This window comes from Protobothrops mucrosquamatus, unplaced genomic scaffold (genome assembly GCF_001527695.2).
Source record: "Protobothrops mucrosquamatus isolate PMUCROS unplaced genomic scaffold, P.Mucros_1.0 scaffold1099, whole genome shotgun sequence".
NCBI classification, from domain to species: domain Eukaryota; kingdom Metazoa; phylum Chordata; class Lepidosauria; order Squamata; family Viperidae; genus Protobothrops; species Protobothrops mucrosquamatus.
Window position 1 is genome coordinate 155,820 of NW_015387321.1, and position 18,058 is coordinate 173,877.

The 18,058-nt window shown below is 40.4% G+C and overlaps 1 protein-coding gene across 1 annotated transcript in view; it reads left to right on the forward strand.

Annotated features, from left to right (window-relative positions):
• Positions 1 to 18,058, forward strand: part of PKNOX2 (PBX/knotted 1 homeobox 2) — a 95,262-nt gene that overhangs the window by 42,813 nt on the left and 34,391 nt on the right. The gene's annotated exons all lie outside the window — the stretch shown is intronic.

Consider the following 18,058-nt stretch of genomic DNA (forward strand, 5'->3'; position numbering starts at 1 on the left):
ATAGAGCATGTGACAAGTTAAATCCTAACAAACGGGCTGGAAAAGAGCTCTCTCTTGAAACTCCAAAGAACGGTGATCAGTCATAGACCAGGCCTTCTTACATGGTAACATCTGGGACTGGTGGTGAATTTTGTGGGTTACAAGCTGAGGAAGAAGGTATAGTTGGAACAAATGACTCAGTAGCCTGCTGTGGGTGTAAATCTTTCTGGTACAGTAGTTGTGGAAAGAAGAGCTGAAGCCCTCTTCAGAAGAAATTCTGCCAAGTTCTCAAGCTCATTATTTGATTGGAAAACATCATCCAATCATCTTCCTGGAGAACTTTCCATATACATAGATAAAAGCCTCACGATGCTAGATCTTCACACCACCTAGGGATGATTTTAAATATGTCCCATAAAAGTTACCAACTTAGCTCTTGGACAGCCTTGTTGCACAAAGTATTCCTCTATTTGATTATTCAAAAATGACTATTTGACATGTCATTTTAATCCCATGAAGTTCCAGGCATTATTTCTAAGGCTATAAATCCACAATTTGATTATTTTTTTTTACAAACGTGATGATTAGGAAATGATGGTTCTTAATAGGATATGAGGAATCGCGGTGGCTCAGCAGTTAAAAGCAGTGAGCTCGTCAACTGGAAAGCTGACAGCCCAGGTTGGAGACCTGAGCGCTGTGCAATGGATAAGCTCCTGTTTCTTGCTCCAGCTCTTGCCCATCCAGCAGTTCAAAAGCATGCAAATAGATAAATAGGTACCACTTTGGTGGGAAGGTAACAGCATTCCATGCGCCTTTGGTGTATAGCCATGTTTGGCACATGATCACAGAAAATGTCCTTGGACAATGCTGATTCCCTTGGCCAAGAAACAGGGATGAGCACCGTGCCCTAGAGTCGGACACAACTGGACAGAGAAACCTTTATCTTTACTAATAGAATATATGTGTTTCTTTATTCCCTTTCAGAGGAAACATTCCATGCACCCAGCATTGGTTTAATTACACTAAAAATCTTTTTTTAAAAAAAGACTTATCACCAATATAACATTTTGAAGACCCAAGAAACTCCTAGGTAGTGTATTATATTAGTTGTCAAGTAGTCAGCTCTGTTCTCAAGGCTAGTCTGATTTCTTTGGTTGTCACCATTTGTCACCTTCTTCACGGCTTCACAAAAATAGCTTTCTGTATCTGCTTCCTACTTACTCCGAGGATACTCTAATAAATCCTGCCCAAGAATGTTGTCTTGTTCATAAATGTGTTGCTTACAAACATGGTTAGTATGGTATGTAATCTGAAAAACAGCTCTTTTTTTCATACCCTAGCTCGCAGGATTGAAATTGTTTAATTGTTTGATTAAAAAAATTGCACTTATCTCTCCCTGTTTATATTCCTAAAGAGGAGATCTATTAGATATTAAATACTATCATTACTGTAAAGAAAAAGAACACCTGCGCTCTTTTCTCTTAGAATTTAACTTCTCCCTTACTAGAATATGCAAAGGATGATTATTATTTGAGTGAAAATAGGTCAACCCCAGAATGAGTATAATGTGATTTGCACCTGGATGTATTAAAGTTATTGTATATATTTGAGTAAAATCATAGCAATGCTATTGCACGTGGTTTAGCAGTATCCTCTTTACTTCACACAGAAGTAAGTTCTACCAAGTTCAATAGGACTTACTTCCAGGTAAGCGGATAAAGATAGGAAATTTATATTAGCAGGCTGAATATTTCTTTAAACTGGAGAGTCTACATAAAAAAAAACCCCTCTCTTTGAAACCCAGAAAAATATTTCCAATGCGGTTTATGATCCAAGTTGCATTATTTCCTTTACAATATGTTTTGAGGTTGGGATCAAAATCCTTCTCTCTTTCTGTCTGGTTTTTGGAGATGGCAGAACCTAGATGGCACTTTACCTTCAGATCAGCTAGGAATACAATTTTTAAGATCCCCAAGAAATATGGCTTTTTATGCATTTTGCCAGAGAGAAATCAGAAGACAAAATGTCTGGTCACATTCCGTAGGGACAGTATGTTTTTTATGATAGCATAGAACTTTGCAGAATCTGCAAAAGATGCATAAAAACCCACTTCCAAAATATACTGCTCAAAAAAATAAAGGGAACATTTTACCATGGAACTGAAGGAGTTTGCGTTCCCTTTATTTTTTTGAGCAGTATATATAAATTTCAATAACAGCTAGCATACATGCTCATATTCCGTGATCATTTGATACTAACTTTTTTGAAGCTTTCAGGTATGGGTTTCTGGAGAAGACATGTATACATACATACAAGAACTTATTTAAAAGTTAGAAAAGAAACTACATACTGTGGGGGGGGAAGTATTATATAGGATCAAGCTGCAACATGTATTTACTCTTAACTTCTTTCTCAACACTTGACATGTTCCCGCATCATCAAATCTTGGCAAAAGCATAACTTTAAAAAGAAAATCTGATTGAACCTGCTGAGTAGTTCCTCAATTATCTTTTACAAGATGAAAAAGATTGTAAAAGAAACATAAAAATGTGAGCTCGTAGAAAACAAATATACCTTTCTTGCCATTTCTATTCCCTAAAAGAAGAAAGAGAGATGCTTTTGGAAAGAATAATATCCTTTTTAGGCATGAGTAACCTACTGTCAAGAAAACTAAAAGGAGGTTTACAAAAATGTCAGTGTGTTACTGGAAGATGAGTCTTTCCACTCAGAAAGTATCCAGTGGAATTATCTCTGTTTGAATGAAAAGCAAGCCAACAAATATTACGACAATCCCAAGTTTAAGTTCCAACCAGAGATACAGACGAAAGAGAACTTCCAACAATTCTATGGGACTTTTGAACCCTTGTTGATACAACACCCTCAACAATGTCAAAATAAGTATAGGAGACTGGGACGGGATGTGATGGCTCAGTGGTTAAAGAGGCTGAACTTGTCAACTGGAAGGCTGAGAGCCCGGGTTTGAGACCCGAGCTCTTTGTGATGGGGTGAGCTCCCATTACTTGCTCCAGCTCCTGCCCACAGAGCAGCTTGAGAGTACGCAAATGCAAGCAGATAAATAGATACTACTTTGGTAAGAAGGTTATAACGTTCAGTCGTACTGGCCACATGACTACGGAAGTGTCTTCAGACAACAGTGGCACCCCCAGCTAAGAAACGGCGATGAGCAACTGCCCCTTAGTGTCGGGTATGACTGGGCAGCGGAAACCTTTACTTTTATAGGAGCCTGGAATGTTAAAAGTTGAAAATAAAGTAGCATGTAATATAATAGGAAAATATGGACTCCGTATACAGAATGATGGAAAAGGCAGAGTTCTGCCAGAAAATACTAAGTTTATAACAAATACCTCATTTCAGCAACCTAAAAGACATTGTTGCATGGACAATCACCAAAATGAAATTGACTGTATATTCTTCAAGTAAAGATGGAAACATTCTATTCTATTGGCAAAGCCAAGAATGAGTCCGGATTGTTCAAGCTCCTTCTTGCAGTGAAACTAAAGAAAACAAATAAAATCATCAAACCAACAAGGTTTGTCTTCAGTAATGTGTGATAGGATTATGCAGTGGTGCTACAGCATATAGATTTAATGGATTAGAATGCCTGAACAATTCTGGGCTAAAATTTATGACATCATTAAAGACAACGCAAAGATATCCAAAATTACAGGGGGGGGGAAGGCCACAGAAGGAGGGAAGGAGGGAAAACCGTACCCCATTAAACGCTGAGTTCAAGATAAGATCAAGAAGAAATAAGGAAATGTATCCAAGTAACCAGTGCAGAGAAATCAAGGATAATGATAGAAAGGGAAGGTCATGAGATTTATTTAAGAATGTTACCGAAATCATGAGAAATTTTAATGCAAAGAGGGACATAAAAATAGGGTAAAGAAGACAAAAATCTGTCAGAAAAAGAAACTACAAACATGAGATGTTTCAAATATACAAATGTACAAAAAGGGTTTCTATTAAAATATACCCAGACATTGGAGAAAATAAGTTTAATGGGACCTGGAAAATACTGCCAACAAAGCTGTAACTGTTGCTGAAATACCGGCACGAATCTTTAAAACCTTGCAAAATGATGGAGTGAACGTACCAAGCAGGTATGAAAAACATAGCACGGGGCTATGGGACTGGAAAAAATAAACACAGGTTCATTTACCAGAAAAGAACAATCCAACTACCAAACAACCTGTTTATCTCGTTTGTTATAAGATAACACTTCAGAGTGTGCATCCAGGTTTCAACAATACACGGGCCAAGAGCTCTCCAGGCTGGATTCAGAAGAGGCATATCAACCTGAAATCACATTGCTAACATTCAGTGGATAATGGGGGGAAAAAATCTATTTTTGCTTTATTGGTTTTAGAAAGGCTTTTGACTGTGTAGAATGTAGACCGCACATACTGTGGATAACCCTTAAAAGCATGGACGTACCAGCTTATATCAGCATGTTAAAGAATTTATATGAAGACCAAGGGAAGACAAAATAAAACAGAATCTGGAGCAATTTTTCAAAACTGGGAAAACAATGGACCAAGTTTAATTCAAATTAAAATTGCTTGGAGACACATTAACAGCCTCAGATACCACTTTGATACCTGAAAGTCAGAAAGACTTAAAGAATCTGTTGTTAAAGATGAAAGAGTGCAAAAGCTGGTCAATATTAATACTAAAAGTTCAGTATATATATATGCATATCTTAATTTTATAACATTAATAACATAAACATTTTAAAATGTCAGCTGGCAAGGCCAACCCAATGCAAACAGGGAGCGGAGAAACTGAAGTAATAACAGGCTTTATTTTCCAGGACTGAAAAATCAACAAGGATGGTGACCATCATTTTAAAATAAAGAAAAGTGAGTCTGCTACCTGGGGAAATGACTCTGACAAACCTGGACAAAATATTAAAGGGCAGAGACATCCTACTGACATCAAAGGTACATCTTTTCAAGGCTATGCTTTTTCCAGTTATATCATATGGTTGTAAAAGCTTGGAGCATCAGAACAGCTGAATGAATTAAAAACAAACAAACAATGATGCCATTGAATTTTTATCCCGGAAAAAAAAAAGCTGATAATATCTTGAACTGCAAGAAGATCCAACAATTCAGTGCTCAATAAAGAAAAACTCATGAAAACATCAATGATGAGGCTAAAGCCTAAATATTTTGGACCCTTTATATTTGAAAACAAGAGTCAACGGAGAGGATCCTGATGCTTGGGAGAAATGGAGGGCGATTGAGAAAAGAACCAATAGGAGACAAGGTGGCTGAATACTACTGACCACAGTTGTGGGAACCTAAAAAAAACAAACAACTATTCCAAGAGCAAACTATTGCCCACCAGATCACAGAGAGCCAGAGGTTACTGAACAATATGAAACAACGATAAAATAACAATAAACAAAACAACAATTCTCTCTGTTTTCCCTCAATAATCTATTTAACAGAATAACAGAGTTGGAAGGGACCTTGGAGGTCTTCTAGTTCAAGGAGTCCTCAACCCCTGGGCTGCAGACCACTACTGAACCGCGGCCTGTTCAAAACCGGGCTGCACAAGTGGTGGGTGAGCACGTGTGTGCACGCAGCTCCACTTGCATGAGCGATGGGCACTTGCACGCGCAAAGCGCCACTCGTGTAAGCAAAGTTGTGCAAGTGGAGCTGTGCGCATGCCTGTTGCCCACAAAAAACCATCCCCTCCCCCCCTATCCACCAGGCTGCCAAGCCAGAAAAGTTGGATGGCGCTGTTCTAGTCTAACCCCACTGCTCAAGCAGGAGACCCTACCATTTCAGACAAGTGGCAGTCCAATTTCTTCTTAAACATCTCCACTGAAATTCAATCAATCAATCGGAATAGAGCTGGAAGGGACCTTGGAGGTCTTCTAGTCCAACCCCCTGCTCAAGCAGTAGACTCTATACCATTTCAGACAAATGGCTGTCCAGTCTCTTCTTAAAAACCTCCAGTGATGGAGCACCCACAACTTCTGCAAGGCAAGCCGTTCCACTGATTAATTGTTCTCGTTGTTAGGAAATCTCTTTTTTTTTTTTCATCCATTGCTTCTTGTTCTTTGGTGCTTTGGAAAATAAGTTGACCCCTTCATTTTTGTGGCAGTCCCTCAAATATTGGAACATTGCTATAATGTCTCCCCTGGACCTTCTTTCACTAGACTAGACATACCCAATTCTTGCGATCGTTCTTCGTATGTTTTAGCCAGGCCCCTAATCATCTTTGTTGATTTTTACAATAATTGTACTAATAAATATATTGATAATAATTTATGTTTTTATTTATAATGTATAAATATTACGTATAAATACTAGTTCCAGACCCAACCTCTCTGCTGTTTATTCAGAACCAAATTCTCTCTTATCCGTTGCAGTAGACTGAAACCCCATTAGCCCAACCCCACCCTTTGTACAAGAAGCAGATTTGTTTGTTTGTTTGTTTTTAATTTGCTATGCCATTCCAATAGTATCAACCAACAAACAGGGAATCAGATATCAGCTTCACATTGAATGCTTCCTTCCTAGTCTAAACCATGCAAGTTACTCCTCTGCTGATGTTACCTGTTTTGTTTTGTCTTGTTGGCCACCCCACCCCCCCAAAAAAATGAATGTGCAAAAGATTTATTCTCGTAATTATTTGCCAAATAAAAAATGCATAGTTTACAAGCACTCCCTTTCCCAAAAATGAAGAGAATTCAAGGGTTACAGCTGCTTTTTCTTCAGAAGGCAGCTCAGGGGACATATTGACAAGTTTAGGATTTATTTACAAATATAGAGAATGAGATAGCCGGAGACAAGCGAAAATGCAAAAGCTCCAGATTGTTAGGAGAATGAAATGGAATACTGTAAGCAGAAAGGATCCGTGTTTTAGAGATACAGTTTAAAACATGGAAATTTTGAAGGAGCATTGTTAGAGCTTTCCTGCCCATCACATGGATCAACCTCTTTGGTTCAAGCTATCTGCTGTCTATAACTGGATGGTGATTTCTGTCTGTAGAATAATATTTTAAAGATGCCAGGGGCAGTTTTTCAAGCCAGCTGAGTGGAGGGATCTCTGAATGTTAAGTTAAAATTTATCTTTCTCTGTGCTACAATGCAAAGGCTAGGTCATTCAAACCCAGAGAGTTTATTTGGGGAGAAAAGGGGGAGGGGTGATGATAGAGTGGAAAAGTTTGGTTCCTGTTTAGATTTTACTGAACTATCTAAATCATTTAATTGTTGATCTTAAGGAAGGAAGGAAGGAAGGAAGGAAGGAAGGAAGGAAAGAGAGAGAGAGAAAGAAAGAAAGAAAGAAAGAAAGAAAGAAAGAAAGAAAGAAAGAAAGAAAGAAAGAAAGAAAGAAAGAAAGAAAGAAAGAAAACATGCGCAGGCAGAGAGCCTATTGTGTCTTCAAATATTCTCTAGAAATGGACTTAATATTCCTTTACTGCTTTATTGTAGTTTCCCTTATGATCAAAATTAGCAAGAAACTTGCATAAAGGAGAACAATAATTGCTCAACGAGCATCTCATTTGTAATTTATTGGTTTCTATTATTGCGAGTCGCCATGGCAACGCCTCGCATCCAGGGCGATGAGAGAGATGTTAGATATGAACTGACGGAGCTCTGAGTCCCAGCAAATGCAGATGCACAGTTTTATCAGTAATTTTCATGAAAATAATATGTGAGGAGTTAATGAGATGGAAAGCTGTCCTGTGGCTATTGTGATTTTTTTTTTTTTCTAAATGTTGATCTAATTAGAATGCATCGGTCAGGAAAAGTAATGAGGATTTAGAGCTTCACAAAGATGCGAGGATCATATCAGAAAATTAACACAAGTCTTTGGAAAATAATCAGCCCCTTAGAGAGGCAGGGAAATGGCTCTCCTACCCCTTCCCTGACATTTGGAGAAGGAATTTGTCTTCTGCGGAAAGGAATGAGTGACTGCACTTTCTTTTTCTCGTGCGGCTGGCTGCTGGGATGACACATTGCGCGAACCGTTGGAGGGGAGACGGGCGTAAGCTTTGGATAAAATTAGTTTGATGTTGCCGGCTTCTGCTGAGGTGATATGCTGGGTGCTGGGAGGCTGGCGGGAGAGATCCCATTTCATGTAACTCAAGAACTAACACTGGAGCCTATTTTGGGACTGACATTTGAAGAATGCAGGCCCAGCCAGAGCAAGCCAGTAAGCCAGGACCAAAAAAAAAATAAAATTAAGGGTTTGAAGCAGGATTCATTTGGTTTTTAATCCAGTACAGACAACCGTTTTATATCTATGCGTGTTCCATTAAGTAATCTTCGACTTACGATCACAACTGGGCCCAAAATTTCCCTTGCTAAGCAAGACCGTTATTGGGGTTTTTTTTTATTTTATGACTTAATTTGCCACAGTTGTTAAGCGAATCACGCAGCTGTTAAGCAAATATGGCTGCCTCATGGTCACCAACTGGCTTCATGCCTGAGGCAGGACTAGAACTTAAGGCCTCCCAATTCCTAGTCTGGTGACTTAACCACTACCCCAAATTTTGGTCCTTCTTTCCTGCTTATCTTAGTGGCAGGTTTTTAGATTTGGAAGTCCTGGGTTTTCCACCTCAAATTTAATCACTCCACTCACTGGCTGATCCTGTTACCTAACCCTTTTTATCTATGGGAGGCAGAAATTGCATCATAAACTTTCTGTCTATGCCCTCTGCCTGTTTCCTATAGAACTCATCCATCCACGTAGGTGATCACGTTAATCGGGTGGCAGACAGGAAGATCCCCAAAACTAAGAAAATGTTCGGCTTTTACTACACTGACTAGCAGCAGAGTTTTAACAATGAAGGAGGCAGGACAAGAAGCAACGGGTGGAAACTAATCAAGGAGAGAAGCAACCTAGAACTAAGGAGAAACTTCCTGACAGTTAGAACAATTAACCAGTGGAACAACCTGCCTCCAGAAGCAGTGAATGCTCCAACACTGGAAGTTTTTAAGAAGAGACTGGACAGCCATTTGTCTGAAATGGTATAGGGTTTCCTGCCTGAGCAGGGGGTTGGACTAGATGACCTTCAAGGTCCCTCCCAACTTTACTATTATTATTATTAAGTCACCAGCCCTACCTGAAGGTAGCTTGGATTAAAGCTAGGAGTTTTCCACACAGCCCATAAGTTCAGACACCGGTCTGGGCTAGATAGCCTTGTACTTCCACTCTGGAGATCTGAGGCATGTGGGCCCTGGCTCCTCTCCTTGCCCCCGAGTTGCCCTTTCTACACTTCCTGGAGAACAAATCAATCATCTGAATGCTGAAGGACAGATGGCCATGGGTCCAAATGTCTTTCTCCCAATTCCAAACATTGTATAATAGGCTGGCGTTCCACCATTGTAATGTAAGACGGGGAAAACTTGTTGAGTGCTATTTCCTCACAGTGCAGGATCCCTGCACATGTTGGGCAGGTCCAAAAGCATTGATCTTTCTGAAATGTCTAGCTGACACATTGCTGTTGGACTGCATTCATTCATCCTTGACTCTCAGGATGAGATCATAAATATGGGTCAGAGTAGGGGAGAGAGAGGGAGGGATAGAGTGTCCAGCAATGCATCTGGGCTACAATGAGGTGCAGAGGAATTACCTGTGTTCTCCAAACTTCATTGCAAAGGCCGGAGGGCAGCTTTGCCCAGAACCTTCGTAGTTCTGGTCACCAAGATATAAAAAAAAAGATGCTGAGACCCTAGAAAGGGTGCAGAGAAGAGAAACAAAAATGATAAAGGGTCTGGAGGCTAAATCATATGACAAATGGTTGAGGGAGCTAGATATGTCTAGCTAGCCCAGTGGTTCTCAACCTTTTTAATGCCGTGACCCCAACCGGTCGTAAGTCGAGGACTAAACCGGCGTAAGTCAAGGACTAAACCGGTCGTAAGTCAAGGACTACCCAACCGGTCGTAAGTCGAGGACTTTCCCTGCCCGGGAGCGCCATGCATGGGTGGTTCTGCCCCCTGCGCTGGCCGAGGCGTAGCTGGCAAGCGGCAGAGACAGAGCAGGCCGACCACCAGCTGGCCCAGCCCAAGGGAGGTAAGGCACCCGTCGGAAAAGGGGAAAAAATGGCGGACAGCCTTGCTTGGCCACCCCCGTGAAATGGTCGATCGACCCCAAATGGGGTCCCGACCCACAGGTGGAGAACCACTGAGCTAGCCTATCAAAGAGAAGCATTAGGGAATACACGATAACTGTCTTCCAGGACTTGAGAGATTGTCACAGAGAAGGGGGGCTTGACTTATTCTCCAAAGCACTAGAAGGCACAACAAGAAGTAATGGGTGAACCTTGTTAAAGAGAGATCCAACCTAGAATTAGGAGAACATTTCTGACAGTGAGAACAATTAATCAATGGAATAGCTCGCTTCCCAGAGTTGTGGGTGCTCCATCATTGGAGGTTTTCAAAAATAGATTGGGGTGGTGTAAAGTCTCCTGCCTTGAGCAGGGGGATAATAATCATAATCTCATAATCATAATAGAGTTGGAAGGGACCTTGGAAGTCTTCTAGTCCAACCCCCTGCTTAGGCAGGAAACCCTCTACCATTTCAGACAAATGGTTGTCCAGTCTCTTCTTAAAAACTTCCAGTGTTGGAGCATTCACAGCTTCTGGAGGCAACTCGTTCCTCTGATTAATTGTTCTAACTATCAGGAAATTTCTCCTTAGTTTTAGGTTGCTGCTCTCCTTGATTAGTTTCCATCTGTTGCTTCTTGTCCTGCCTTCAGGGGCTTTGGAGAATAGCTTGACTCCATCTTCCTTGTGGCAGCCCCTGAGATATTGGAACACTGCTATCACGTCACCCCTGGTCCTTCTCTTCATTAAACTAGAGTTGGAGTAGAACACTTCTGAGGTCCCTGTGATTCTACAAACCTGCCAGTTTTTCCTCTCTCATTTTCCTGGCAGAGCTCCTATGCTTTTAAGAGGTACAAGAAAATAAAAGCAGAAGAACATTTTTCCGAATGGCTAAGCTATCCTACGGAATCAAAGTTTCCCATGCTGTCTGCTCTATAAAGCTGGAAGATCTCAACAGACCCCATTCAGTTCAATTCAGCACTTTGACTTTCATCCAAAATAGGACTCAGGTCATTTTTTTTTATCTACACATGTAAAGGATTTTCCTGCATTTATCCTGCAAGCATAAGGTGTTGATCTTTCTATTTGTTAATGGGAAATGCAAAACCACTTATAAAATTCAAACAGTATTTGCTGTTGATGGGACTTGCCTACCTACTACCCAACTCTTCCAAAGACGCCAGCTAAAATTAATCTTCATTTGCACGATATAATACTGTACTATATAATACCTTCCTCTGACTTACAAGAGGCTTAGGGTTTTTCCATTAATCCTGGAGGCAGATCAAGGTAACTGTGACCAACAGAATGACAGAACATATAATGATGGCACCAGCCAACAAAGAGGGCCATTTTGCTTTGGCTGAGCATAGCTGGATAACTTATCCCACAAACCACAATTATAAGGAAACCAGCTGTAGCACAATATATGAGCTTGGCCAAAAGCAATCAATTCTCCTGGGAGAGAATCGAAGCATTTGAGCAGAGTTGGAAATCTCAAAACTTTTATGGAAATGGAAATACAATAATGCCGGGGCTGCAAAGAGCATTTTATATTTTGTGTTTCTATTTGGAACTGATTCCCAATCGCTTCATAGTTCCGTAATGTTTTATGTTCTCGTTCCAACCGAGATGGAGACTTTTTTCTTAAAGCAATATTAGTTTTCAATGTAGTATAAATAGGCGTTTTGTCTAAAGATCAGGGCTGGGTTGAGCATGACGTCAGAGGCAATGTAGCCATGTAATGCTATGAAGAGCCTGCTTGGAACCCCATGCATTGTGCAGTGCTATGTGCACTGTTCACACACCGGTGCGTTTATCATTACACTAAAGCAGGGCACCTTGTGTTGGCTGCATCTCTTTCTTACTGCCAGTTTTCTCCCTGCTCTAAAAATAAACAAGCCAAAAGCATCCAGATCTTGCAGAAAGTGTAGAAGAGGAATTTGACCTTTGCAAATTCCACTGTAAGCTGATCGGAGCAACATGTGAAATAGAACATCTCTATCTGTTGGAGATTGCCCTTCGCCATTTATTCTGGGGCAGCTCTCAGCTTCCCAAGCAGTTCTACCGGCATATTTAAAAAAACTAATAATAATTTTGGATAAAATAGGTTTAGAATCACAAATGCACATGTCTCTTTCTCAAAGGAAACTGCTGCAGTCAATTCAAAAATGGAACGGGATGGATCTTACACAGTCCCAAGAAATCCCAGCTCCATGCTCTCAAATGCTGTGTGCAGAATCAGCCTCTTAGCGCAGAATTCAGTACAAATATTCCTTGGCTTACAGTATTCTGCAGAATGTTTCTAAACTTACTGAGTCGTTTCATGTTTTCAGGCGTGTTGTCCCTCATCCTCTTTTGCCTTCAACTTTTGGGGCATGGCTGTGTCTATAAGATGAACAGCGACATCAAAATAATGCTTCACGCGTCATGATGTCGTTCTGCAAATCGGCAAATTGCTTAAATTCTGCCTCAAGTAGCGCTAGCGCAGGGTTCTCAACCTTGGCAACTTTAAGACTTGTGGACTTCAACTCCCAGAATTCCTCAGCCAGCTTTGCTGGTTGAGGAATTCTGGGAGTTGAAGTCCACAAGTCTTAAAGTTGCCAAGGTTGAGAACCCCTGCGCTAGCGTGTTGTTTGCAACATTTGCACGATGACGTCATGAAGCACGCGACATCACTTTCCCTCTCCTCTTACTGTAGACCGCTAGGTCAATTGTCAAAAATATATTTCAGGGGTTCCTTTGAAACCATAGGATATCCAATCCAGTGGATAGCAGACATAAAGCAGAAATGTTGGTGGCATTCCAACTTCTGACTGCTCCATGTTCATTTGAAACCTTGAATAGAGTGTCCATTTCAACCATTCTATGCTTTCTATTCCAATTTTCCAATGAATGTGGGAAGGCTGAGAAAGAAACCACAATCAGAAGTATCACCAAGGTTGATTGTGGCAATGCTGGCAGTCATTGTATTGCATTCATGTTAAAAGTATTATTTGTCAGATTTATATTCCTGTGCACAAGGCGATTTATATTCTTCCAGTACACACAGCGATCCCCGTTCCAGTGTTATGTCCACAACAACAGTGATGCGCAGTGACTCACAGAGAGAGCAGTTCCTCCCAAGTCTCCCAAGAGAACATTTGTGGTAGAACTTGATTCTACGTGCCACTATGTGCCTCCTATACCTTTCTAGTACATGTAATAATCTTGCCTTATAGATGCTGTCAAGAGCACAATATTGGAACAAATTATTTTCTAGGATATTTCTGTCTTTCTTATTATGTGATGCTATGCAGAATAGCTTTTGAGCTGTGGGAAGCCTACGGATCATGTTCAAAGTACTCTGTGCTCGATCCATGAAGACTCTCAAAGCAAATGCTCATAATATGAGGGGGAGAGATTTGGCTGAGGTTGCCTTAACCACTCACATAGGTTTGTGCACTGTACGTCCATATTACTAGCCACTCTCCATTAACTTCCTAATAGCAACATGTGGCAATTTAGCTTCGTAGTTGACTTTGGCTTGATTTTTTCTCAGTTTCTGTCATTTAAACTCCCAGTGCTGATGAGGTCGCTGGGCATTTGATCATTAAAGTTAGGAAATGTTAATTATTTCCTATCAAAACTGCATGACCTTTTAGAGTTATTCCCAGTCATGGATACTGAACAAGTGCTTGGAATAATGAGAAACACAGACACTCTTGAGGGATCAGCTGTTCCAGATACAATTCTACTCTACAATGATTACCATACAACTACTGCTGCTACTTCTCGTTTTCTTACCCTTGTTTCTTCTGTTAGCACTGGTCATCTGTTGCAGTCGCCTGGCAATTAAAAGTAGGAATTAATAATTATTATGGCATATATGAATTTAGTGGCGGAGGAGTGTTGGGGGACCCCATGAAAGGATGCAGCATGTGGTTAGAGAGCTCTACAATATCTGAAGGGCTGTCACAGGGAAAAGGGTGTGGATTTCATTCTTTATAGCGCCCAAGTGTAAGACTAGAAGCAAAGGGTGAAAGCTTCATAGAGAGAGACCAAGTGATGGGATTCAAATTCCTGAACAACCGGTTTTCTGCATGGACACCGCTTCTGGAAGTCCATTCTGGGTCTGGGCCTCCGAGGCCCAGAACAGACTTCCGGAAGTGGTGTCCACGCACTTCCGGTGAACCATCCTGGGCCTGGAAGGCCTCCCCGGCTCAGAACAGACTTCCGGAAGTGGGCGAAAAAGGGCTAGGGCTTCAGCCGGTTCGCTAAAGTCAACAAAAAATTAACTACCAGTTCTCCCGAACTGGTGCGAACCAGCTGAATCCCACCACTGAAGAGACCCAAACTCAAAATAAGGAGGAAATTCCTGAACATGCATGTTCTTAAACATTGGAACCCCTGCCTTCCAAAGTCATGGGTCTGGTAGTTTTCAAACAAACTTTGGACAGCCAGTTGTCTGGGATGATTTGAGGATTCCTCTTTCGAGTATGGGATTGGACTAGAAGACTTCCATAAACAAACCTGATAATTCCATGGTGCTATAAATCCCCAAGGCTGCTGATGAGATTAGTGAAGGAACGAAAGTGTTTGTCCCAAAGGTGCTTTTTCAAAAGGCCATCGGACTTTGTTTTTCCTTGAAGATCTTTAGCTTCTCATACAATGAAGCTTCTTGAATGAGAAGCGAAACATCTTCAAAGAAGAACAAAGTCCGGTTGCCTTTTGAAAAAGCACCTCTGAGACAACCATGACCTGGATAATTGAGAATCTCCACAGACCTTTATGAAAGTGCTTATGTCTTTCTTTTTCTTTAGAGAAGCAAATTCTGGGTAACTCACAGCATGCCTCTTTTTGATATATTTCTGCAAGGCAGCCTGTGGTGTTTATTCTTTACGTGTTTCGAGAGGGAAGATTATATTCTGACACATCTTACACTATAAAAGATATCGACCTGAAGTAAAGTCAAGTGGACCGTAGTCCAGGAAACAAATTTGTTACAGCATAATCAATTTGTTATTCTTTAAGAGGTGACATGACTGTTTGTTGTCTTTTTGTCACTGTTCAGTTCAGGCATTAATTCTCCAAATTGATATAGCGATCCGATGGAATGAAGTCATTGGCACTTTGCCAGGCTTTGGTCTCGGCCATCACATTGGATTCAGGAGCCAATAACTGCAGCTGATTTTACGTTATTGATTAGCCCAAAATCCTGAATTGAAATAGGTGATTGGGAGGGAGAAAACTGAATAACAGCCTTAATGGGGATTAAATGTTATGTTTACTAGATGAATGTGTACATGTTTGTCTACGCATGTCTGTGTGCAATATCACATACTTCTGAGTAGCGATCTTTTTAATAGTTATATAACAATTATATTCTATATCGTTGTTATAAAATATTGAAGTATACACAGAAAAAGGAATTTATTTTTGTCGTTGCTGGCATTGTTGGTATTCAGACTTTATAGTGGGATTCTTACAGATAACTTTAAATTCCAAATTGAGTAGTTTATGAGTTTATTATTGCATGATTAAAGTGGGAAAAGGGATGAGGATATCTGAAATTGTGAGCAGAATGTGTTAATTTGTCTCGTTGGCATAGATATGTATTTTAGAGAGAATTTCCTTTTTAAACGTTTGATAAAAATGTTGATTTAAGACGTGACTTTTTGGCTGCCGAACTGAATTTTTCTTGCATCAATTTATTAAGTTACCATTAGTTTCATGGGGAGGAAGAATGGACAGATATCCTTTTCAGAAGCCTTTCAAGGTTATGATACTGATCCTAGAGTTTGCTGGACTTGCACTAAAGTTTGGTGGGAAAATATGCCATTAACTCGAAAGAGATGCTCTAGGTTTGAATTTCATCAGTGGGTACTCAGTCTTAGCCCTGGACTATTTACATTAATTCACTGATGCCCTGTTTTCCCTGAAGATGGTGTGGAATTATTTTAATTGATTAGAAACACATTCAATGCTGTATTTACATTCTTGAATCCCACGTCTCTTTGTAAACATCCCAAAGCTATCCTCCCATCTGCATAACTCATCTGACTGCAGTAATGATGAGGATGGAGCAGCTTTGCTGCCTCAGTGAACTGGAGACAGGCTGTGCGAAATTATCAATCTTCTGCCCTTGGATTTTCACCCTAAAGGCAATAAAAGTAGGATTTGTCTCAGTTTAGGGTGGTGATGAAAACTAAGATGAAAACCTAGTACTAAGGAAAAAATTTCTGACAGTGAGAACAATCAACCAGTGGAACAGCTTTCCTTCAGAAGTTGTGGGTGCTCCATTACTGGAGGCTTTTAAGAAGAGACTGGACAGCCACTGTCTGAAATGGAATAGGGTCTCCTGCTTGAGCAGAGGATTGGACTAGAAGACCTTCAAGGTCCCTTCCTACACTGATTTCTATCCTACCCTACCCTACCCTACTCTACTCTATCTACTCTACTCTACTCTACTCTACTCTACTCTACTCTACTCTACTCTACTCTACTCTACTCTACTCTACTCTACTCTATCATCTACTCTAAAATCCCTCTCATAACAGGAAAAGGGGCTTTGGAAAATAACTACATCTCAGAGAAAGTGGCACTGAAAAGTCAAGGTTTTTCTTCCGTGACATATATGTTTTAAGAAAGAGGACTGAGTGAGAAAGTGAAATTTGTCATGGTTTAGAATTAATCCCAGGAGCTTGAAATAGAAGAATCATCATCTGCACTCTTAGTGATCTTGACCCACCCCCACTCCCTGGAAAATGATGCAGCAGGATAAAAATCTCACTTTGGTGCCAGCATTGTTGAAGGCAGCTTGCTAATGTTTTTTTTCTCAAGTTGTTAATTACTAGGATTCGTGTTACAGGGAGAGAGAGAGAAGAAGAAGAAGAAGAAGAAGCAGTCTTGGAAAAAGAAAAGAATGCAACCTCAATGCCAACTCCAGGGAACCAGGACTCTCTCTTCCCCTCTGCAGTTATACAAATTGGGCAGTTTTTATTCTGCCACATGTAAAATACTAGGCTGGAAGGAAAGGCATGCAAGTATGGAATAAAATATTTAATTGAACTTCACATTCCCCGCTGGAGCTATGGATCTGGATGGCCACATGTACTTTCTTCCCTCTTTCTCACACTGCCTGGTGTGATTCTAAGGATGGCCCTAGAGGGAAAAAGAAAGATCATTAGATGTTGGTGAAGCCATACAAGGAAAAGAGCTGGTTACCTTCTACTCACTGTGCAGAAGAAGACTGTTCAAGATGTAGTTTTCTGATCCTTTCTTGATTGAAATCAAGAAAGGCTTTTTAGATTGAGCCCGAGGAGATTGTTACTACACTCAAAAAGAATGATGAAAAATATGGAAACATCAAGTTAAACATCTTCCTAATTGGATAGAGCCACTTGAGAAGTTTCTTGGAGTTTTGGAAGAGAAGTGGACGGTTTGGAGGTGTTTAAATAGACTGCACACTGGTTCAGCGAGAACTAAAGACCCCATGGAAAAAATGGGATTTTCTATCAGAGGAGAAGGATATTTACTGCGAATGTGGCACTACTCAAGCAACTATCCATCTTTTACAGTGCCCCCTGGGGCTGGCATGCACACAGAATGACTTGCTGCTTGGAAATATCCCTGCCATCAGTGTGGCCGAGAATTAAATCAATTTGCTTTCGTTAAATTTTTTAATCTTTTCAAAAGTAAATTAATAATTTTCCCTTCTCTAGTTCCTGCATTTCTGATACGAGGTGAGATCCTTTCCAATAACACACTATTATGTATTTCAAAGAATCTCAGAATAAATCTTCCAAAGATTATTATTATTATTATTATTATTATTCCAATTTGTATCCCGCCCTTCTCCCGAAGGACTCAGGGCGGCTCACAACATTATTAAAACAAAGAGAGACCCACACACCCCACCGAATAAAACCAAATTAAAACCAAAATTTTAGTGTTGTGTGATTAAAATTTCTAAAAAACCCAATTTAAAAATCCTCCCTAGGCCAGGC